Source organism: Schistocerca cancellata, chromosome 1 (assembly GCF_023864275.1).
Source record: "Schistocerca cancellata isolate TAMUIC-IGC-003103 chromosome 1, iqSchCanc2.1, whole genome shotgun sequence".
NCBI lineage: Eukaryota > Metazoa > Arthropoda > Insecta > Orthoptera > Acrididae > Schistocerca > Schistocerca cancellata.
Window position 1 is genome coordinate 709,769,082 of NC_064626.1, and position 25,557 is coordinate 709,794,638.

The 25,557-nt window shown below is 42.3% G+C and overlaps 1 long non-coding RNA gene across 1 annotated transcript; it reads right to left on the bottom strand.

Annotated features, from left to right (window-relative positions):
- Positions 1-249: 249 nt before the first annotated feature.
- Positions 250-25,008, bottom strand: LOC126184780 (uncharacterized). Its single transcript, XR_007536876.1, has 3 exons — positions 24,733-25,008; positions 6,857-7,065; positions 250-730 (listed from the first exon to the last, which is right to left on the bottom strand). It is a non-coding gene; the product is annotated as an uncharacterized LOC126184780 (long non-coding RNA).
- Positions 25,009-25,557: the final 549 nt, after the last annotated feature.

The following is a 25,557-nucleotide window of genomic DNA, read 5'->3' on the forward strand; positions in this document are numbered from 1 at the left end:
CCCCCCCCCCCAGAACAGTAGTAGTAAGACTGAAAATAAAAGCCAATACAAATTTTGTACCTGAAGTACTATGGCTCTTTCACATACTAAAGTGCCCTGTATATGTTTCTGCTTCTCTTGATGCAAAATGATGCTTTTACTTCCTTTGTTTCCTGAAAGATAAATCAGTGGTTCAAAAAATTTCAACACACACTGTATCTTATCCACTCTCAGAAATGAACCCCTCTACACTTAAAAAGTTTATTCCACTTTTGTTTTCTTTTACATCTTTTTTTCTACATACATTCTCCTCTGATAAATCTTCTGGACTCTATTCTCCTTATATTTGTGTACTTCTAACTGTCTTCTTGTTTTATACCAAGAACATCTTTCAGACACTTTTTGTGAGACAAAGGAGAATGAAACACAAAAATAAAAGTATTTCACAACATGTATCTTAAAATTAGTTCAATACAACACAATGCCAATATATCAACATATGAGCTTATATCATTTTATGTGAATGCTGAATTCCCACTATAATAAATTTGGCATGCTAATGCAGCACCTTTTGTAACAGTGAGTTCTATACAGACTTTATATATATACATACTAACAATAGGTAACATTTGTCTCTGGTACATACACAACAAGGAAATAAATATTCTTCTCCAGTATCTTAAGCCCACATCACTGTTCATATATTGTAACATTCAACTGGTGCTCTGCATGTTGGACAAGAGGTATTAGCCTGTGGAAATACATTACAAGACAAGAAATTTAAACTGGTGTTATCCAAACAAAATAAATATTTGACACATCAACTAGTAACAGAATCCTAAGGTTCTTACATAGGTACAACTATGTCTTGCAATCTTATCATTTATAGCCTACTGTGGCAGAATTTTAATTGCTTTGTGACAACAAAAGTAGCAAGTGAAAGGAAGTGCATAGTCATTAATACTAATCATCATGTTTGTTTCCTACATCACTAATACTTCTCTGAAGCTATTCAATGCCCTTCCACATGTAAGTTAGCACTCCTTTCACACTGAGGTGACAAAAGTCATAGGACAGTGATATGCACATGTACAGATGGCAGTAGTGTCATGTATACAATGTATAAAAGAACAGCACATTGGTGGAGCCATCATTTGCACACAAGTGATTCACATGAAAAGGTTTCCAATGTTGTTACGGCTGCACAATGAGAATTAACAGATTTTGAACATGGAATGTAGTTTGAGCTAGCTGCATGGGATATTCCATTTCAGAAATTGTTAGGGAATTCTCTGAGATTCACGATGTCAAGAGTGTGCTGAGAATAACAAATTTCAGACACTACCTCTCACCAGGGACAAAGCAGTGGTTGGCAGCATTCACTCAACGACTGAGAGTAGCTGTGTTTGTGTAGAGTTGTCAGTACTAACAGACATTGCATCAAATAACTACAGAAATCAATGTGGGATGTATGACAAACATATCTGTAAGACTGTGTGGCAAAATTTAGTGTTAATGGGCTATGGCAGCAGGTAACTGACACGGGTACCTTTGTTAACAGCATGACATCGCCTCCAGCAGCTCTCCTGGGCTTATGACCATACTGGTTGGTCTTAGATAACTGCAAAACCGTGGCCTGACAGTTGGCCCAGACCCCACAAAGCCATAGATCCAAGTTGTCAACAAGGCACTAAGTATTCTAGTGGGTATGATAACATATCAACAAGGTTAATCAAAGAGTGCTCACGCAAGTTTACTTCTATCTTAAGTTATTTGTGTAATCAATCTCTTTTCGGTGAAACATTTCCAAACTGGCTAAAATATGCTGAAGTTAAGCCCCTTTACAAGAAGGTGGATAAAGAGATACCATCAAACTATCAACCAATTTCACTTTTGCCTGCTTTCTCAACAAACATCTGAAAAGGTTGTGTTCAAGTGTCTCCTTATGCATCTGACTGCAAATAATATATTGTCCAAGTCACAGTTTGGATTCCTTAAGGGTTCTGATAAAGAGCAAGCTATTTACACTTACAGTGAGAATGTACTTAATTCATTAGTTAATAAATTAGAAAATGTGGTTTTAACTAAGTGCATATTTGACGTTGCTCTATGTTTTCTACATTTCAATCACATCCATGACAGCTGCACTTAGTGAGTAGTGCTCTCTCTCTCTCTCTCTCCCTCCCTCCCCCCAATCCAAAAAATCTTCTTTTCTTAAGTTTATGTGATAGAAAGCAATTACTACACACAAATCAATGAAGCAATTGATTGTTACCACCAGGGGTAGCCAAGCTGCTTATAGTAGTGTTCAAACCAAGGTGCTGGAGGTAACAGCCACCAAGTCTTTCTGCTTCTTCCAAAACAAATATCTCCGTAATTTGATCATATGGATTTCAGGTGCTAAACTAGCTGCATCTTATCATCCACTTCACAATGAGCGATAAGCAATATAACCACATCCAATTCCTGCATGTATTGGATAGACAAAGACCCAACACTTATTTGGCTGCAACATTTACTGAAAACCAACACACACTAATTTGTACCCTACATCATTATTCACCAAGTAACTGCTTTGTACCTACACAGTAGCTTTGAAGTCTTTGACCAAGAAAGCTAATATACACTGAAACAACATAGCAACCTTTTTTATGCAGGAATGAGTATACCAATCATAGATGAAACTGAACATTAGACTGAGAGATGAAGAAAACAAAAAACATTTGAGAAAGTGCTCCTCACACACATCAGCAGAAACTGAAAGGTCATTAAAGAAAAATCTAAAAGATGTATTCCAGCCACCACTTAAAACAGAACAAACCTTGTCAAGTCCTACAAAGGATATCATAAAACTTGTTATACAGCACATCGGTGCAAGACAATGAAACATTCACTTTCCTAGCTTTTGCAACTATTAGTTCCTTCCTCAGAGAGAAGAAGGGAGGGGAGGGAGGGGGAGGGGAAGGGAGAGGAAAGGAGGGTCCAGGAGAGGGGAGGGAGGGGGAGGGGGAGGGGAAGGGAGAGGAAAGGAGGGTCCGGGAGGGAGGGGTGGGAAGGGGAGAGGTACATTTGGGGAAGATTAAAAATGAAGGGCAGGTGCCTCAGGTCCTACAATGAGAGGGACTCAACTGCTAAGGACAATGGAACATGGGTTACAAAGGTGAAACCAGAGGTGTGACAACATGGGATCAAATTTAGTATGCCGTAAGCACTTCAGTCCAAAAATGATGACAGTGAGAAATACAAATTAAGATAAAAGAAATAAACAGAGCAATTAAGAAGATAGAGAAGGTGTGGACTGGACAGGAAAAAGAAGAAGGGAAGTATTACAAAGATGAAAAGTGAAAGCAATAAAGGATGATGTCCGAGCAGACTAGGGCACCAATGTGGAGCTACAGTTATAAAATGACAGCCAGTCAGTGACAAGAGTGGGGAACTCTTGTCTGACAAGCTAGAACTTCTTTGGGTGTTTCTAGGTGTGTGGTTATCTCTAACTATGCTGCTTTTTATTACCTTAAATTAATGGCATTATGATACTTATAGTGCTGTCGATCTAACAGTAAAGTACGAGGGTAATCCCAAAAGTAAGGTCTCCTTTTTTTTTTTTAAGTACAGAACTCTGTTTGTGTGGCAGTTGGTCACACTGTTATGAAGAGTGCTTCAAGCGCTGTGTGTAAACATGTGCACGCCACGTCAAGGCACTCAATCTCGGCTTGGCAGCCATTGAGAATGAAGCTCCCATTGGATGTTACCGCAAAGTGCAAATTGCGCACAGTTATTCGGTTTTTGAACGCAGATGGCACTGCGCTGATTGAAATCCATCGCCAATTGATGGAAGTGTATGGTGAGTTGTGCATGGATGTCAAAAATGTTCGTAAGTGGTGTAGAGTGTTTGCAGCTGGACAGACTGAAATTCACGAGTGGGAGACCGTCAGTTTCTGAGGAGACAGTGTTGAAGGTTGAGCAAAGCATGCGTGAAGATTGTCGGATCATCCTGGATGATGTCTGACAGGTACTGTGAGACTCTGAAAAAACTCAAACGAGCAATTCAGAACCGGAGAAGAGGAATGTTGAGTAAGGGAGTACACATTCTTCATGACAAAGCTCGCCCACACATCGCTCGGCAAACCGTTGCTCTCGTGCAACAGTTTCAGTGGAACATAAACACCCACCCACCCTATAGTCCTGACTTGGCACCCAGTGACCGTTCCCTAAGTTAAAAGAACATTTGGCTGGATTAAGATTCAGCTCCGACGACGAGGTGAAAGAAGAGGTTCATAACTTTCTGAACAGCATGGCGGCAAGCTGGTATGACATGGGCATATAAAAACCGCCACAGCGTCTACAAAAATGCATCGACAGAAATGGTGATTATGTCGAAAAATAGCTAAATGTTCAAGCTGTTAACTGATGTAAACCATTGTAGAAATAAAAAGGTCTATGTACTTATAAAAAAATAGGAGACTTTTGGGATTACCTTCTTATTATCCAGCAAACACAACACACAATACGTAACTAACGCAACTGTTTTTCAATATGTATTAAAAGTTTGCCTAGCTTTGACTGTTTAGCTGAAACCATTATCTTGAGGTAATTTAATTAGTAGGCCTACTCTTTTGCTGTGGTAAGTTAGATTAACTGTTCGCACTTCTACGCACTCATCACCAATTGTCTGTGGTTTTATGGCTGCATTTCTGGCCCATGGTTATTAGGAAAATTTCGCTCTATTCAACATCACCTACCTTGATCTGACCTTGTCAGACTCCTTCTCTCCACCCTGTACAAAGTATATATTGGAAAAAAGGGGGACATGTGCTAGCTGAGGTTACATCCACGAGAATGTCAGGACATAAGGATATGTCAGGGGAACAAGAATTGGGCGAGAGGATTCAGATACCCCATGTAATGTAGCAAGCACCCAGGCTAGAGCACGTGAGCAACTGGTACCAAGTGGGCCATGGTGGACAGTTTTTCTCTGAGTGTTCCCAGTCCTTAAGTCCACTATTCATTTCATTTCTTTTAATCCATCTTTACTAATCACTGCCACCTCTGGACTGAAGCAGGCAGACTACTTACCAATGTATTATCTTAGGCCTCCTATTTTTTCTGACACCTCTCGCTTTACATTTGTCTCCCCTCAATCTTTCTTAAACTTTCCTAGCTAGTCCCTCACTTTTCTCTCCAGAAGGGCAAATTTATCCAAAAATTAGAGTAGTATTGTGTACTTGTGTGTGTGTGTCTATCGACACAACTACATGTTTTGTCTCCTGAAGGTAAGTCCTAGTCAGCAACTTTGTCTCATAATTTTATCACAAAATAAATTATCACAGAGAACTCTCACACCACAGAACATAAGGCAAATTGTGATGTAACAAAGTAAGTCAAAAAAATTACATCTTCTAGGACTGGGTTATAACCTTTTAAAAATACAACTACGCAATGAAGTTCATAATCAGAGTATGACGTTTGACCTTGAGGTAACTCTAAGCAGACAGTTAACCAAGAGGAACATCCACACAGGTTACACTAACTAATGACCTGAGATGGCTTCGGCAATATGCCTTTCACATGCAAGTGGGTTCAAAATGCAACAGCAATAGTGTGATTGAAAACCGGACCTGTGTTTTGGAAGTCTATTTCGCCCCACCATGTATGCACACAAGAGAGGAAAAGATGGAGATGAACCATCATGACGATAACTTGAAGATGTTAAAAAAATGTGTCATTACGCTAATATGGCAGCACACATCTTATATTACTTGGCTAAATTTCTTCAATAAATCAAAACAGTCCTACACTGGGAAAAGTGCAGGGTTATTCATAAGTACTCCCATGATCTCTAAATATTACTGCAACAGACATTACAAAAGGGCTTACACATGTCAACAGCGACACTTTCCATCATGGTACAAAAAAGGTCATCACGTTGTTAAAACTACTGCCATATACACCTCAGTGTAAAATGTCCGACATTAGTCAAAGTGTTTAGGAACCTCCTCACAGTGATTTCACACTTTCTCTGTTATGTTTCCGTCATGTTAAAAGATTTCAAAATTGAAAATTTCATGCAGGGCTGTTACATTAAACATGTATTGACAACATCAGTGTCTACTGATGTACTTTGCAAATGAATCTTGGTTGTAATTATTAGTAAAAACTTGAGAGAGATTTGTTATTGGGAGAAATATCTATCTGCTGCTAGACAACTGTATGAAACGTAAGGGTTATATAACCTGAATGCATGTGTACCTACATACATTCCAAACTTCCCATCCTCACCTCCTATCTCTAGCCTTAGAAATTTTATGTCCCTCCTCTCTCTCACTGCCTCTGTGTGTGTGTGTGTGTGTGTGTGTGTGTGTGTGTGTGTGTGTGTGTGTGTATTGGGGGGGGGGGGGGGGGGCACTTGGGCGGAGAGGATGTGGAATGTCTACAGCAATCTGCAACAGATCTGACTCAAGTTTTTGAGGTGTTAAGCACAACTCCTTACAATAACTGTTGAGTTGATCCCAGAACTCCATGTTCCTCTCTTTTAAAACTTGCTCGAGTTTATATTTTGTGTACTACACTAACACTCTTACAAGAATGTAAATAAAATGTTTTAATTTCACAGAGCAAATCTGAATTATTTTCTAGTCAAACAGAAGATTGGGATTAATAAGTAAATGGGAATGCCAGGTAATCAGCTAACACAATTTCAAATTTTTTAATGAAAAGTTATATATAATATAACATAAGTCACTAAAAATAATTATCCTTAACTTTAAAATTCATCATAATTCAGAACCTGATCAAAAATTTTTGCAGGGGGGACAAATGGTAAAATTTCTATAATTAATACAACATAATAAAACACTTATGAAAATACACAACTTACATTAATCCAGGCAAAAATGCAGTGTGTGTGAAAGTAGTGTCCACAAGATAAAACACTGCTAACACTCCTTAGTACATTTTCTTGACAAATTACACACGAACCAACTTCGTTTCTCCTTCGTCTCCTCCGATTTCGACGCTGTTCCCTACGAATTAAATGCCTCAGTTCCGTTTCCTTAGAAACATCCATGTTTATCTGAGAGGTCAACCCTGAAATAAGTGTGCAAATAATTAGTGTTTCAAACTTACAAGAGCTGTCAACTGACATTATTGTTTGGAAAAACTGTCTGTGCTTAGAAAATAACATAAAATAGAATCAGTAAACGTAAAATACTGATGTATAAACACAGTTAAATTGTGACTAATCTCATTATAAATATACCTACAAATTCCTGACCCACATTCTACCTTGTATCTCTCTCTCCCTCCCTCTCTCTCCCTCTCTCTCTCTCTCTCTCTCTCTCTCTCACACACACACACACACACACACACACACACACACACACACACACACACAATTTAAGTCTGCTATTTCTTGAGAGAGAGAGAGAGAGAGAGAGAGAGAGAGAGAGAGAGAGAGAGAGAGAGAGAGAGAATACGCTTTTTTGTGTGTGTGTGTGTGTGTGTGTGTGTGTGTGTGTGTGTGTGTGTATTTTGCTGAATGATTACTACTCCATGTTTTAAGAATTGTGTTTATTTATTTATCTGGTTCTGCATTAAGCAGAAGAGCCTTGAAACAAAGTCCAAATTTCTTGTCGCTTTGTGGATAATGTATTATAAGAGGCATCCAGAAAGTAAGTTCTAATCGCGTCTAGAGATGCGCATGAGCAGGAATAGGGAGGAGATATGTGGAAATAATGCAGTGCAATTTCAGTCTTGTGACAGCAGTATTTACCACATACTGCTAGGATAAAATGGCTGTTCTGATACTGTCTCCCGCCAACCATAGGATTCGTGCAGTTATCTAATTTTGGCACACTCAAAAGCAATCTCCACCAGAGTTCCATCACCAATTGTGTCCCATGTATGGACACAACACCATGAGCAACAGTATGAACAGACGTTGGTGCAGGGAGCTAGGTAAACTGTGAACCAATATTCACAACAAAAACTGTAGTGGCCAACTGCCCCTGGTGATACCATGGAATGTCAATGCTGCAGTCAGATGTTTGGTTTTGTGTATGTTTGTCAGTTGCTGTAGCACACAACTTGTTACTAAGTCCAGAGTGAATTTGGCGAAATAGCATTTTTATTCCAGAATCCTCAGCTACAGCCATTTGACATTCGCTACTGTCTAAAGTACTCTACATTCTCTCAGCATTAAAGTCTTCACCTATACGCGTCAACTATACGCGTCTACTACACACGTCACTGTTGTTATTGTCGTTGTTACATGTTTTCTAATGCCATTGGCCCACCTTTCACTGGGCCTTCCAGTAAACCTTTTTTTGTCTCTTGGAACTCTGCAAAGAATTTCCTTGATCAACCTACTATGCCGCACCAACTTCCATTTCATCTTCACTAGCCAAAATTATGTGTAACGCTACAGTGAGTTTTCTGATCCATTTGTTCCTGTCTCTGCCAGTAATCCACAACATCCATCTCATAGTAGGTTATTTAGAATTCAGTTTGTTTAACAATTTTCACATTAAATGTCCATGTCAGACTGTCATGCGTCAAAACTCAAGATTCACACTAATTGTAAACTTTCCTTCTCAGACACATTGGAAGCACAGTTTTTTAAGACATATTTAGTTTACCAAAGCCACCCAGGTCATTTTTAATCTTTCCGTTTATTTTCCCCTATCCAGCTAATCATTCTCTGCAACAAATACAGAAACACACCAATTTGTTCTCCGACTTCATTACTAATCTGAATACTTATCTTGTTGATTACAAATTATTTTAGTGTTAATCCAACAGGTTTCTGTTCTACACCAGTATTTCAACTTCGTCCATTCATTGTTGAAATTTAACAGTGCTAGAGGCAAACATTGCAGTATCATCAGCAAAACAAAGATGTGCCATTACACACAATCATTTTCCCAGTAGTTTTTATTACATGGTCTTCAATCTGAAGAAAGATCTGATGGAGCTCTCCATACTTGTCTATCCCGTACAAGCCTCTTCATCTCTATCTCAACATACATCCACTTGAACCCGCTCACTCTAGTCAACCCTTGGCATTCGTTTACAATTCTTACTCTTTGCATTTCCCTCCATTACCAAACTGATAATTCCTCAATGTTTCAGCAATTTTCTGTCAACCGATCCCTTCTTTTAGATAAGTTGTTCCAAAAACTACTTCTCTCCTTAATTCATTCAATACACACTTTACTATTGTTGCAGATTATGACTTTGTATCTATACGGGCTATGACAATGAACTTATTATGTTCATTTAGTTCACCCACATTCTTATTTTTTTATTATTAATCCTACTCTCGCATTACCCTTTTCGATTTTGTGTTGATAACTATTTACTCACCCCCTGCATGATCAACAATTCTATTCTTCCTGCCTTCACAAAATTCTTACTATATCAAACTCCAAAACATCCATTTCCTTTCATAAATTCTGAAACTACCTACACAATTAAATGATGTAACAATTCATGCTACACCTGTAGAATGCGGGATTTGTGTTTTCTGATAACGTCCTCCCGTGTAGTACCCACCTGGAGATCTTAATGGAGGATTATTTTGTCTCCAGAATTTTTTCCCTGAGGATAACAGTTTAAAAATAGGAAAATTCCTCTAGTTTTAGTGATACAGCATCTCCTTCAGTGATTCATATCTCATTCTAAATTTCTTGCAATAATGATAAAGTGCGAAGAAAGTTTCAACATTGACATATACACTCTTTTATACAAGAGCAAAGGTTGGATCAAAGTGTGTTTCATAAGGGTTGTTAATGCAGGTTTCGTTAAAATTACCTGTAAGCTTTATCGAGAGATGTGAATCAGAGATGGGATTCCTCTCATATACAATTAGTTCACACCTTTAAAACTGTCTATTTTGCAGAGACGGATAATGGTCACTAAAAATCAGTTTTTTCTGATTGTTTTACACCAAGGCTTTTTTTATTTTTTAATTTTATTTTTTTTTTTAAAAAGAGGAGGATTTCTGTTATATGAAAAAAGTTGGTTGCTGATAAAGCAATGATTTATGCAGCAGATGGATTGGCTCCAAGTAATAATCTTGAGCACCAGAGAATGATGTCTGATCTCTATAGTGGAAATGTTATAAAGTGATGTGAAGTCATTGGAAACATCTCAATATCAGTCAGAAATTTCCACAAAAGCCATGTTTGACATCAAGGCAATATCCAAACTGTCGCTAAAAACAGTCATGGCTTTGTTCGCCGTAAAAATAGTTCCCATCGCAACTTATGGAATAGATCTCATTTGGGAAAAGTAGAGTTAAAAGACCTAAGGAGTCTCAAAGCAGTTAAATCACGCTTCTTGAAAGCCGCCTCAGGTGTTTCAAAACACACACAGTCGAGGCTAGTAAATGAACTCTCCAGGGAACCCTTCTTCATAGAGTAACTGCATATGAAACACCCATCCACCAACAACTTGAATAAACTCCTACATGAAAGAGAGAAGAAGAGAAGGGAAATTTGGCTGAACTTTCATACAACAGAAGCCATGACAAACAGATCCTGGACCAACACAAATGAAGAACTCCGACACCTGAATAGCAGTGCATGGATAAAACCACAAAATACGCAAGACCAAGAGTTTCCACGACCCCGGCAGCAACTGTGTGTGTGAATTGTGTGACCGACCCTGTGACCATTACCAGGTGACCAGCTGTAAAAAAACGAGTAAAATCACTGGTAGAACTGTAAATAATGAACAAGGTGTGATATGAGAAAGCATTGTAATTTATGCAACCTATTCACAACTTGTGTGCATTTATTCTAATAACAAGAAATTTCACAAATGAAAATACCTAGATACTTAAATCACACAAAATAGACAACTTTCTATCAGAAAGGTCGAAATTGTCAAATAACCTAATGTTAAGAAATTTAAGTTTTAGGGCGCAAAACTGCTATGGTCATTAGCGCCCAGCCCGTGACTTAAGACAGTAAAAAACCGAAATTGAAAACCAGCAGCAATGGAAACAAACTCATAAAATTGGAGAAACTAAAAGTAGAAAGAATGCTTAAAAATCCAGTACAGACAGGGGGTGGTTGTCCCCCCAAAAAAAAAAACTTCAAATGACTGACGTCATTTCACTGTCACTAATAAACTGGAGAACGCGGTCGGCTGAGCGCGTGTCATCTGCTAAAATCGACGATAGATCAGGCGATAGCTGTAGACGGGAGCGTAACGGATTAAAATAGGGGCATTCAATTAAAAGGTGTCTGACCGTCCACGGCTGAGAGCAGTGGGGACAGAGTGGAGGAGGATCACCGCTTAAAAGATGTCTATGGCTAAAAAGACAGTGCCCTATCCGGAGTCGAGCTAAAATTACCTCCTCCCGACGACGCGTTCGGGAGGAAGAAGTCCAAGCGCAAGGAAGGGCTTTCACTTCCCGCAATTTATTACGGGGAAGTGTTGACCAATGCGCATGCCATAAATGAGCAACTTGGCGACATAAACCGCTCCGTAGATCGGTGAAGGGAAGCGACTGAATAGCTGGCCGAGGAAGAGAGACTGCAGCCTTGGCCGCCATATCGGCTGCCTCATTCCCACAGATACCAGCGTGTCCCGGGAGCCAGAGGAACGCCACCGAGACGCCCCCCAGGTGGAGCAAGCGCAGACTGTTCTGAATCCGGTGGACCAGAGGGTGCACAGGGTAAAGAGCTTGGAGACTGAGGAGAGAGCTGAGAGAATCGGAGCAGATAACGTACTGTATCCGCTGATGGCGGCGGATGTAGTGGACAGCCTGGAGAACAGCGTAAAGCTCCGCAGTATAAACCGAACACTGGTCGGGAAGTCGAAAGCGATTTGGGGTGTCGCCAACAATATAGGCACTCCCTACACCTAAGGATGTTTTCGAGCCGTCGGTGTAAATAAATGTGGCGTCCGTCATTTGTGCACATAGAGCAGCAAATTCCCGACGATAAACAAGTGTAGGGCTACCATCCTTGGGAAATTGACCAAGGTCACGGAGCAGGCAGATCCGGGGACGGAGCCAAGGCGGTGCTGTACCCCAAGTTGTCAAGAAGGTTTTCGGAAAGCGGCAGGAAAGAGAATGGAGCAATTGACGGAAGCGGACTCCCGGGGGTAGTAGGGAGGAGGAGCGGCCTGCATACCCTACATCAAAGGAGGCGTCGAAAAAAAGGTCATGGGCTGGATTAGCAGGCATGGAAGACAGATGGCTAGCATAACGACTCAGGAGGACTGCTCGCCGATTGGACAGCGGAGGTTCAGCAGTCTCAGCATAAAGGCTTTCCACAGGGCTAGTGTAAAAAGCTCCAGACACTAAACGTAATCCACGGTGGTGGATAGAGTCGAGACGCCGAAGAATAGACGGCCGAGCAGAGGAGTAGACTATGCTTCCGTAATCCAATTTTGAGCGCACTAAGGCGCGATATAGGCGGAGAAGGACCACTCGGTCCGCTCCCCAGGAGGTATCATTCAGGACACGGAGGGCGTTAAGCGATCGCAGACAGCGAGCCGAAAGATAGGAAACGTGGGAGGACCAGCACAGTTTTCTGTCAAACATAAGACCCAAGAATTTAGCGACGTCTGAAAACGGAAGGTTGACAGGACCTAGATGTAAGGAGGGCGGAAGAAACTCCTTCCGTCGCCAAAAATTGACACAAACGGTCTTACTGGGTGAGAAACGGAAACCGGTTTCGATGCTCCACGAGTGGAGGCGATCAAGACATCCTTGAAGACGTCGTTCAAGAAGGCTGGTCCGTTGAGAGCTGTAGTAGATCGCAAAATCGTCCACAAAGAGGGAGCCCGAGACATCAGGAAGGAGACAATCCATAATTGGATTTATGGCGATGGCAAACAGGACAACACTCAGCACGGATCCCTGGGGCACCCCGTTTTCTTGGGAGAAAGTACGGGAGAGAGTAGTGTTCACCCGCACCCTAAAAGTGCGCTCTGCCATAAATTCGCGAAGAAAAAGGGGCAGCCGGCCTCGAAATCCCCAAGAGAACAGTGTGCGGAGGATGCCTGTCCTCCAACAGGTATCGTATGCTCTCTCCAGATCAAAAAATATTGCTACCGTTTGGCGTTTCCGGAGAAAATTGTTCATGATATAAGTGGAGAGAGCAACAAGATGGTCAACTGCAGAACTATGCTTCCGAAATCCGCATTGAGCTGGTGTTAAAAGACTGCGGGATTCCAGCCACCAAGCTAAACGGTAATTCACCATACGCTCCAAAACCTTACAGACACTACTCGTGAGAGAAATGGGGCGATAGCTAGAGGGGAGATGTTTGTCCTGTCCAGGTTTCGGAACGGGAACGACAACACCTTGCCGCCACCGTCTGGGAAAGGTACTGTCGGTCCAAATTCGATTATAAAGGCGAAGGAGGTAACGCAGACTATGGGTTGATAAATGCAGCAACATTTGGACATGGATACCATCCGGTCCTGGGGCGGAGGAGCGAGAAGATGAGAGGGCATGTTGGAGTTCCCGCATGGAGAAAACAGTATTGTAGCTTTCGTGATTTTGGGAGGAGAAAGCAAGAGGTCGCACTTCCGCTGCACGTTTCTTCGGGAGAAACGCTGGCGGGTAATTTGAAGAGCTCGAAATCTCAGCAAAGTGCTGACCCAACGAGTTAGAAATTGCGACGGGGTCCACTAAGGTATCATGCGCGACAGTGAGCCCAGAGACCGGGGAGAAACTAGGCGCGCCTGAGAACCGTCGAAGCCGACTCCAAACTTCCGAGGAGGGAGTGAAGGCGTTAAATGAGCTAATAAAGAATTTCCAGCTTGCCTTCTTGCTATCGCGGATGACGCGACGGCATCGCGCACGGAGCTGCTTATAGCGGATACAGTTGGCCAAAGTAGGATGGTGACGGAAATTGCGAAGAGCACGTCGCCGCTCACGTAGTGCGTCACGGCATGCCTCGTTCCACCAAGGAACTGGGGGGCACCGGGGCAATTCGGAGGTGCGTGGTATTGAACGTTCCGCAGCTGTAAGGATAACGTCGGTAATATGTGTGACCTCATCGTCGACGCTGGGAAAGCGACGGTCATCGAATGTCGCGAGAGACGAAAAAAGTGTCCAATCGGCTTGGGCAAACTTCCAGCGTCGCGGGCGCATAAATGGCAGTTGAGGCTGCAGTCTGAGGACACATGGAAAGTGGTCACTCGAGTGTGTATCATCAAGGGCGAACCATTCGAAGCGCCGAGCTAGCGGAACAGTACCGACCGCAAGGTCCAAATGAGATAAGGTTGTCGTGGAGGCAGACAAAAATGTGGGGACCCCAGTGTTGAGGCAAACTAGATCCGCTTGGTGGAAGACGTCTAGCAATACGGAGCCACGTGGACAAGGGTGTGGAGATCCCCAAAGCGGGTGGTGGGCATTGAAGTCCCCAACCAGCAAATAGGGGGGTGGAAGCTGACCAAGAAGATGAAGGAGATCAGCTCGTGCCATTGGTGTGGACGATGGAATGTATACAGTACAAAGAGAGAACGTGTATCCGGAAAGTGAAAGACGGACGGCGACAGCTTGGAAGGAGGTGTTTAAGGGGATTGGGTGATAATGGAGAGTATCACGGAGAAGAATCATGAGTCCTCCATGGGCTGGAGAGCCTTCAACAGAGGGGAGATCATATCGGACAGACTGAAAATGAGGGAGAACAAAGCGGTCATGGGGACGCAGCTTTGTTTCCTGAAGACAGAAGATGACCGGCGAGTAGGAGCGTAAGAGGACCGACAATTCATCCCGATTGGCTCGAATGCCGCGGATATTCCAGTGGACAATGGACATGGGGTGAAAAGAGAATGGAGGAATGTGACCAAAGTTGCTGTCAACTCAAAGACTGCTCGGAGCTAGCAACCGACAGCATGGAATGGCATTCAGCCGAAGGCAGAAGATCCTGATCCATAGGTTGGTCAGAAGCAGTCCCTGCCACCAGCGATCGGCCGGTTGACCGGCCACCAGCAGTGCGCCTCGGCGACACAGAAGATGGCCGAGGGCGATTTCCGCCAGGTGGTGCTGTAGAGGGGGCACGCCTTGGCGGAGAAGGAGAGGAACTGGGTTTCTTTGTAGCCTTCTTGGAAGAATGTTGTTTAGATGAAGGAGGAACCGATGGTTGTGAAGTTGCGGTACGTAAAAACTCTTCACGAGTATGCTCTTTTTTCGAAGACTTGGCGTCCGACTTTTGGACTCGAGATGTAGCAGAACCCGACGAAGGGTGAGCCATAGAGTGGGCAGGCGAAAGAGGTGAGGTTGAACGAGCGATCTTTGCGCTGGCCGATCTGACGACCGTGGTACTAAAGGTGAGGTCGCAAGTCTGCGTGGCCGCCTCCTTTGTTGGCCGAGGAGAAGCAAGGACAGTGCTGTATTTTCCTGTCTGAGGCACGGTGGGCTTGCGACTGGCGAATAATTTTCGAGCAGCAAAGGTCGACACCTTTTCCTTCACCCTTATTTCCTGGATGAGCTTCTCGTCCTTAAAAACGGGGCAATCTCGAGAGGAAGCAGCGTGGTCACCCATACAGTTGATGCAGCGAGGGGATGGAGGTGGACAAGCACCCTCATGGGCATCCTTGCCACACGTAACACATTTGGCTGGATTGGAACAGCACTGGCTGGTGTGATTGAACCGCTGACATCGATAGCAACGCGTAGGGTTTGGGACGTAAGGGCGAACGGAAATTATCTCATAGCCTGCTTTGATTTTCGATGGGAGTTGAACTGTGTCAAATGTCAAGAAGACAGTGCGGGTTGGAATGATGTTCGTGTCAACCCGTTTCATTACTCTATGAACTGCCGTTACGCCCTGTTCAGACAGATAGTGCTGAATTTCTTCGTCAGACAATCCATCGAGGGAGCGTGTATAAACGACTCCACGCGAGGAATTCAAGGTACGGTGCGGTTCCACCCGGACAGGGAAGGTGTGGAGCAGAGAAGTACGCAGCAATTTTTGTGCCTGGAGGGCACTGTGTGTTTCTAACAACAGGGTGCCATTCCGTAATCTGGAACAAGACTTTACAGGACCTGCTATTGCGTCGACTCCTTTCTGAATAATGAAAGGGTTGACCGTGGAGAAGTCGTGACCTTCATCAGACCGAGAAACAACAAGGAACTGTGGCAACGATGGAAGAATCGTCTGTGGCTGAGACTCAGTATACTTACGTTTGTGAGCAGACTTAGTGGAAGGTGAGGAAACCATTGCGGAAGAATCCCCCATGATTACCGGCGTCTCCGATGGCGCGCTCCTCCCTTGTGGGGGCCCTCTCTGAGGGCACTCCCGCCTTAGGTGATTGTTCACACCTCAGGTCACACCTCCCGACAAACGGACGGAGGGACCAATCGGCATTTTCGGAAGGTATCAGCTCGGGTAATCACCCCTCCCTGGGCCTGGCCGTTACCAGGGGGTACGTACGTGTCCTACCTGTCTACCCGGGGCGGGGAATTACGCGTTACCCCGTCACCGGCTACGCACGAAGGGCGTGGGTCGGCCTTCAGACACGCACAGGGAGGAAGAAAGAGAAAGGGAAAGGAAGGAAGAGAGGTCTCAAACGCCGCAACGGAGAAAAGAGAAAGAGAAGAGGTAAGGAAAAGAGAAGGACAAAGGAAGGAAGAAGACAGAGAAGGACAAAGGAAGGAAGAAGACATAAAAGCAAGGAAGGCAAGGAATGCAGTACATTTACGAGCGTCCGTCTCCGGACGTAGGCACAAACCATACTCCCAGATGGGGAGAAAGAGAAGGAAAGAGCCAGAGGTGAGGGGAGGAGGGGCGAAGATAGGGATGGGGAAGGATGCGGAATGGGAAGGTATGCAGCCCGGAAAGGAAGGAAGGCCACATTAGCTCGGGGTCCCGTGCTCGCTACGCACGTATCCACAAAAGAGTTGTGGACTCCCTGGGGGGTGTGTTGCAACAGTGCATATGAAGTACATGAAATGATTACATTTACAGATCAATAATACAAGTGGTTCTGAGACACCAGGTATTTGACCCATGCTGAAACACCTATATTAGTACTGATGCAGCCGCCAAGGGCAGCAATGCAGGCAATAACTCTGGCATCCAGTCGGTCATACAGATAGCAAATACTGTCCTGGGATATGTTATGTCATGCCTGCTCAACCTGTTCATGTAGTTCGTAAGAGTTGTTGGCAGACGAGTCCCACAAGTCTCTTCTTGTCTCCTCATATCCTACACATGCTCAATTGGAGTTTCTGCTGGCCAGGAAAATTGCTGCACATCTTGCAGAGCACACTGAGTTTCATGAGCAGTGTTTGCTTTGTTTTGTTATAGGGTGAAAAAACAACTAGGGTCATATGCACCCATGTCAGAAACATAGAACATGAAATGGAAATAAAGTCCCATGCTTATAAACAGAGCATATGGGAACGATGCGGGAGACCCACTCCAAGATACTAGGCAAGGTCCTAATGGACGTGGTTTGCCGTTGCCTTCCTCTGACCATAATGAGGATAAATGATGATGATGAAGACGACAACACTACCACCCAGTCATCTCGGGCCAGGTGAAAATCCTTAACCCCGCAGGGAATCGAACCTGGGACTCCGTGTCGGGAAGCGAGAATGCTACCACGAGACCACGAGCTGTGGACATAGAACATGGAGAGAAAAAAAAAAAAAGGAGAGAAGAAGAAGAAGAGTTAAAAATGACTACATGTTACGTCCAATCAATGGATGGAAAGACAGCTAAAAACAGGGATTTGAAGTAAGGTCCATAAAATACACCATACAGAAATGGAAGTACTGAACTAAAGATTAACCATCCTTCACCATACTGCTTCGACAGACAAACAGTAAAACATGATATACAGCCTGTGTGTTGTTCAATAAAACAGCTGATAACTCAAGACAGAAAACATAAATGAGAACATAAGTAGTTAAAAAACGGGCATTCCATCAGGAAATGGCGAACTGTTTAAAGTTGAGGACAATGAGCACAAAGCGGTGGAGGAGAACCTCAGAACAAATAGTGATGGCTAAAATGATAGTGTCCAATATGCTTCATAGCTACAATGATTTCCTCATGGCGAGAGGGACCGAGAGGAGGTGTCCAAGCCACTGGGAGAAGTTTGATTCTCTGGAGCTTGAGCCCATGAAGGGAGAACCAATGGTGATGCCAAAATGGCACCGCCCGCTGACAGACGGCAACACAGAGATCATCAGAGGTAATGGAAGAACTAGCAGCGGAAGGTACAAGGATTACACCCTTGGCAGCAGCGTCAGCAGCCTCGTTTCCTGTCAGACCGACGTGACCAGGAACTCACTTAAGCATCACAGCGGCTCCATCAAGAGTAAGCAAGTGGCAGCTTTACTGGACCCATTGCACTAAGGAATGGACGGTATACAGCACACAGAGGCTCTGAAGGTCACAGAGAGAGTCAGAGCAGACGGCACTATTCAAAAGCCTATGTCTATGGATGTACTGTGTGTCCTGATGTCATGGCCACTTTGTGGGTGAGCATTATCCTGCTGGAACAACACACCACCTTCCTGTTGCAAAAATGGCAGAAGAACGATGTGCTGAGTGCTGGTTAACGCCCCATACATAGACACCAAAGGTGAATGAGAGTTGTAGTTTATCGTATCCCAGATCATAATGCCTGGGATGGGACCAGTATGTCTTGGATGAATGCACTCTACAAGACAGTGCTCACCAGGTCTACACCGTACATGTGAGAGACCATCACTCGCTTGCTCGCAGAATCTGCTTTAATCACTGAAGACCACAGTGCACCATTCTACCTTCCAAGTGATCCTCTGATGGTACCAATTGAGTCATGAACATCGATCCCGTAACATGAGCGGGAGATGGGCTAGAGGTGTGCTTACCAGTAGTCCCACTGCCAATAACCAGTTCACAAACAGTTTGTGTTGATATGTCTGGGCTCACAAGGCCTCTAATCTGTGCTGTAGTAACTGTACGATCTGCCACTACTGCCATTACAATATGACAATCCCGGAGGGCGTCAGTGCTGCATGTACATCCAGAACATCGTCTACAAGAGTGAGAATGTTCACGTGAGCATTGATACAAGCATTATTGCACAACTGACACAGCACATCCAACTTGTGTGACAATTCTCCAAAACGATCATCCCTCAACTCGGAAGGCCACGACCCCTTTCAAACTCGCTCAGTCAGCTGTAGCAAGCATAAGTATACAATGATTCTTTGTATCCTCTTTTAATCTCTCGCAGTTAAGTGCACACACACGCTCTCTCTCTCTCTCTCTCTCTCTCTCTCCACACACACACACACACACACACACACACACACACACACACACAGCCAAACAACTTTTTGGGAATATCTTGAAAAAAATACTATCTGTATGAAACTTCCTGCTCGTCAGTTTATGAGAAATGTTTCCTCTAGATAGCTGACTTTAGAACCAGATGAAGGGTGACATAAAACAATGGTCAGCCATTGAAAAATACTTTTTTAGTTCATACCGAGTACAGAAGCAAACTGACAAGTTCTTTGAAGGATTATTATTATTATTAAATTTTGTAGTAGTTTTATATGTTGATTATAATTGACACATAAGTAACATTCAGGTATTTTAGCAATTTATTTTTGTGTGTATTTTATTACAGAAAAATCTACACACCTGCAATATATTTCAACATCCTCCCCCCCCCCCCCCCCACACACACACACAAACAAACAAACAAACAAACAAACTAAGGAATTAAGGCTTGTATCATATCTTCACAGAATTTGGTCGCCTGCAACGTGAACCTGTTTTGGACTTTACCTTGATCTCATCACCACTTGAAATGTGCTGACTGGCAAGAAATTTCTTGAGATGAGAGAAGAAATGGAAGTCCGGTGGAGAAAGGTCCAGACTGTAAGGGAGGGTGACAAAATTGTTTCCACAAAATTAATCAAGCATCATCACCACCACCATCATGTCCGTCCCCAGTAGCTGAGTGGTCAGCACGACAGAATGTCAATCCTAAGGGCACGTGTTCGATTCCTGGCTGGGTCGGAGATTTTTTTCCGCTCAGGGACTGGGTGTTGTATTGTCCTAATCATCATCATTTCACCCCCATCGACGCGCAAGTTGCTGAAGTGGCGTCAAATCGAAAGACTTGCACCCGATGAACAGTCTACCAGATGGGAGGCCTTAGTCACACGACATTTACATTTTTATTTATCATCATCATTATTACGTAATAAATAAAAATGTATATGTCGTGTGACTAAGGCTTTATCATCATCATTATTATGTGTCCACAGCTCGTGGTCTCGCGGTAGTGTTCTCGCTTCCTGAGCACAGGGTCCCGGGTTCGATTCCCGTCGGGGTCAGGAATTTTCACCTGCATCGAGATGACTGGGTGTTGTTGTGTCGTCTTCATCATCATCATCATCATCATCATCATTTCACCCCCATTACGGTTGGAGGAAGACAATGGCAAACCACCTCTGCTAGGACCTTGCCTAGTACAGCGGTGCGGGTCTCCCGCATCATCCCCTATGCTCTGTCAAGGAGTATGGGACTTCATCATCATCATCATCATCATCATCATCATCATCATCATCATTACATGTGCAGTATGTGGTCACGTGTTGTCATGAATGAACATGATACAAGTCAGTAGTTCCGTATTGCGTGGCGTAACTTCAGTGTCTCTCAGTAATCTGTAACACCGATTGCTGTGTCTTGTTCCATCTGGTTTGCTAACAAAATTCACTGACAGTCCCAAAACTCAGTACAAATGATTTTTCTTGGAGAAAGATGTGGCATTGTATTCTTGGGTTTAACATCTACATCTGCAGACATAATCTGCAAGCCACCAATAATTTCCTTCCATGTTCCACTCGTAAATAGAGCAATGCCTCCATATGAGCCATAATTTCTCATATCTGTGAAGTACTTAACCGAAATGTACGTTGGTGGCAGTGTAATTGTTCTGAAGCCAGCTTCAAATGCCTGTTCTCTAATTTTTCTCAGCAGTGTTCCTTGAAAATAACATCATCTTCCCAGCAGGGATTCCCATTTGAATTCTCCAAGTATCTCCTTAATACTTCTGTGTTGTTTGAACCCTTACTGGTAACAAATCTAGAAGCCCATTTCTGAATTGCTTTGATGCCTTCCATTAACCCAACCTGGTGTGGATCTCAAATACTCCAGCAGTACCCAAGAATAGGTCACAATACAGCGTCCTGTATGCAGTCTCCTTTACAGGTGAACCACACTTAACCAAAATTCTCTCAATAAACCCAAGTTGACCATGCGCTTTCCCTTCCACAATCCTTACATGCTTGTTCCATTTCATATCGCTTTGTAATGTTAAACCCAGATATTAAAACAACATGACTGTAACAAGCAACACAATACTAATGCTGTATCTGAACAATACTGATTTGTTTTTCCTACTTATCACCATTAACTTTTTTTTTTCTAAATTTATATCTAGCTGCCATTCATCACACCAACTAGAAATTTTGTCTAAGTCATCTTGTATCATCCTACAGTCACTTGCCTTCAACACCAGCCCATAGTTCAATCCCGCGTCCGGCCATCCTGATTTAGGTTTTTCCGTGATTTCCCTACCCAGCTAGCACTCAGGCTTATTTCAAGGTGGATATTGAGTTTAGGTTCAGTTGAAAATTCAAGATTGAAAAATCAACCTGTTACACAGCTTATTTCAAGGTGGATATTGAGTTTAGGTTCAGTTGAAAATTCAAGATTGAAAAATCCAGCTGTTACACAGTTTACATCAAGGTGTAAAAATTTAGCTTGAATTAAAATAATTTTCCCAAGCTTGAAATAAACTATAATTTCCCTGGAAGGCTGTACAGCAGATGCGCGCGCAGCATAGCTTCCAAAGACGTCCACGGGAAGCGCCACAAGTGTTTATAAGCGTTGCACTGAAGGCCATTTTACCTTTGTGACGCGCGTTAATGATCGTTGACTGTTGTGAAGTTTGTTTTCTACTGGAAAATAGTTCGGTAAGCGTGTGGCGTCTGAAGAGGATATATAGTGTATTACAGGTACGTTGGTGCATTTTTCTCTAGTGGTACGTTAATATTACAAATGATAAATATTATTATGTAACGTAAAGAAATATCATATTCTTTTACGTAGAAAAATTGAGCCTGGGTGAAAGTGAAATGGATTACCAGCTAAGAATACATATTACAAGTTGTTCAGCAAAAAGAGGTCATTTCAAACTAGCTCTCTAGTACGTGGCACCAATAAATTAAAATTTAATGTTATTTTACCTTTTTAAAATCTCGCCTTTTTATATATATCGCCCTATTACATTTGTTTACTTGTAAGTACTCGCATGTGTCACACCATGAATGAATAATCTTGAAGTGCGAAAAGTTTCTTTGTGAATACAAATAGTAATGACATGGTGAACGGGAAAAAGTACATCAAGAACCAGTCACTACATAGGTGTCAGTCTTTTTTTATTTACGTAGCTTTGACTGCTCTTTAATTGCGGTAATATGAAATTTCTTCCCATTAGTATGACACTCATGACACAAAGTAAACATACTCAAGAAATTCAAGTCAAATAAGTCTTAAAGTTGGGGCAACAGTAAAATCAGAGTTGCAGTCTGTTATTACGCCATCAGTCTTGAGAGATTTTGTTGAAGCTTTTAATTCTTTCTGTGATGATGGACACAAAATTTCTTGTGACTCGTGCTTGGCAAAAGTTTAAGCATATTCATAATAAGAGTAATATTACTTTTCATGGAAAGTAGAGGCAAATTTTGGATCTGGGCTGTACTGTGAAGGATGAATCTATTGAGAATGATTGTAGTACTGTTGAGAAAGCTTACCGTATTCCAACATTTATGAACAACAGGGGACACTTCTCATTTGACTAGAACTTTTAAAAAAATCTGAGTTTATTGTGAATGTTTGTACCTTTTTAATGTTGTATTTAGCTTAAATAGTGTGTGTTTAGTTTCACTAACATAACTAGAGATAGAATAAAACATCTAAATTTTTCTAAACAGTAGTTTCCTTATAAGCTTACAGTATGAGGTGTGTATGATTTCAAGTAATTGTTTCTTTATAATTCAGATTAAATGGCCCTGAAACTGTTAGAAATAGTGATGTGTGGCTTCTTCATGATGTCATCGCAAAATTACCGAAATGTAATCTTTACTTTAAAAATTTCAAACAAAAAGTTATTTCAAATTACTTTAAAAACTCTTTGGAATGAAGTCACCAGAAGCAGCTGCTTACTCAGTGACGTTTATACTAGTTAATGATTCTTACTTTATCACTGAGTTTGAAGTTATTTTGGTAATTTGGGGCATAAATTATATTTAGGTTGATTAGTTTCAACTTTTTACATTTTTTATGTTTAGGTACGGCTAACATTTTCTTTTGCCTGTTACAGGATCATTATACCGGCAGAAGTCAGCGATATTTGATCCTGCTCTGGTCTGTGTGCTGGGGCTGGAGGGGCTTCAGAATAATTAAATTTGAAAACAAAACAATTTTAAACACTTTGAAAATAAAAAATTTTAAACATACATGTCTTAATAATTTGTTTCACACCATTTCCATTCTGATATCTATTTATTTAATTAATTAGGTTCAATAAATTCAGATTAATAATTATATAGCTTAAAACAAGCTGTAAATACCAGGCTGTATTCCACGTGTGTAGATACAGCTGGAGCCAAACTTGATAAGTCAAGCTTGAAATATAGCTTGAACTCTGCCAACTTTGATGTTTGTTTCAAGCTTGAATCCAACTAACAGGCCTGAATATTCCAGCTTTGATCAAGCTTACATACTTGAACTTCACATCTGGAAACAAGTTTGAAACCAGCTTGCTGTGCTATCTGGGTAAATCACTCCAGGCAAATGCCGTGATGGTTCCTCTGAAAGGGCACGGCCGACTTCCTTCCCTAATCTGATGAGACCGATGACCACGCTGTCTGGTCTCCTTCCCCAAACAAACAAACCAACCAACCAACCAACCATCCCATAGACCACACATCAGCAAACAACTATTGCAAATTGCTGACCACTGTCAGTCAGGTCATTTAAGTAATCACACTTCCCCGGGGAACACCTGGCAATACCCTGGTCTCTGATGGAACACACACAGTCGAGGACAACTTACTGCATTGTTTTACTTAAGAAGTCTTCAAGCCACTCACATATCTGGGAACATATTCCACGTGCTTATACCTTCGTTAACAGTCTGCATTGGGGCACTGTGTCACATGCTTTCTGGAAATCTAGAGTTATGGAATCTTCCTGTTGCCCTTCCTCCATAATTTTCAGCATATCATGTGACGAAAGGGCAAGTTGAATTTTGCTTGGACGATGCTTTCTAAAACTGTGTTGATTCGTGGACATAAGCTTTTCTCTCCAACAAAAATTTATGATATTTGAACTAAGAATATGTTTAAGTAGTCTGTAGCAAACTAATGTTAAGGATATTGGCCTGTAATTTTGCATGTCCATTCTTTTACCCTTCTTATATGCAGGAGTCGCCTGCACTTTTTTCCAGTCACTTGGGACTTTACACCAAGTGGGAGATTCATGACAAATGCAAGCTAAACAGATATATTTCAAAGAGATTAAGTACTTTAAATAAAATAAATAAATAAAAAAACAGCAACCCTGATATGGTGTTCAGTATTAAGTCAGACTGCCTACAAACTGCACTTTAAAAAAATCCACCTGATACAGCCCAACAACAAAGATAGCAAACATATGAAATTTGTATTTCTTGTTAAAATGTAAGAAACTTTTATCTCACCTGTTATTTGCTTAGTAAACAAATCCGTCCTTACAGTTATTCGTGGCATGCTATTGTCAGTCTTTTCCAACAGAAAATCACATCTTCTCGCTTCAGTTTCATAGCCGCATATTTCCTATATCTCAAAACATTCAACGCAGTTTACGTCGTCCGCTACCCAGTAAGCTCAAGCTCACTGTTTGTTTACGTGAACAAAGAGGTTCGTGAACAGAATACAGAGGCTTCTACCCCCAACGAAATGGAAACGCACGACTATTGTCGCGAGGGCACTGTCTCGCGCCAGTAAAATCACAGCCTAACATAACAGTCGCGACACTCACTGCTGTAAAAGTTGTTGCCTTTTGACAGATGGAGCGACACTAACGCTCCAAGTGGCAGGTAAGGTGAACTTCAGACGCGTTGTAAGCATAATGTTTGTTTACATCCATTTCCTACGTAATTTACGAATTATTCGAGTTATTTTCTTGCCTCCAAGAGTTTTTTTAGTATCGGAAGGCATATATGTTTCTATTAATGATTCTAAAATAAGCGCAAGTATGGACAAAAACCATGAATAGAGTGGCAAGCTACAACACATTCGTGAAGAAACACTTGTGACATTGGACAGAATTGCAGCTTACCACGTTGATATCAAAAGAATATAAACACACAGATTCACATGTAAGGAGCACAGACATGCACCTCTACACGCAAAAGCGATCGACAGCTCGTTTATCGTTCTGTAGGCCTACTGTGTGAGTCATTGTTGCCTGTTGCCACAAGTACGACCTTAATCTTTATATTATTCAAAGTGGGTAAAGCAACTGCCAAATAGTGGCAGAAATA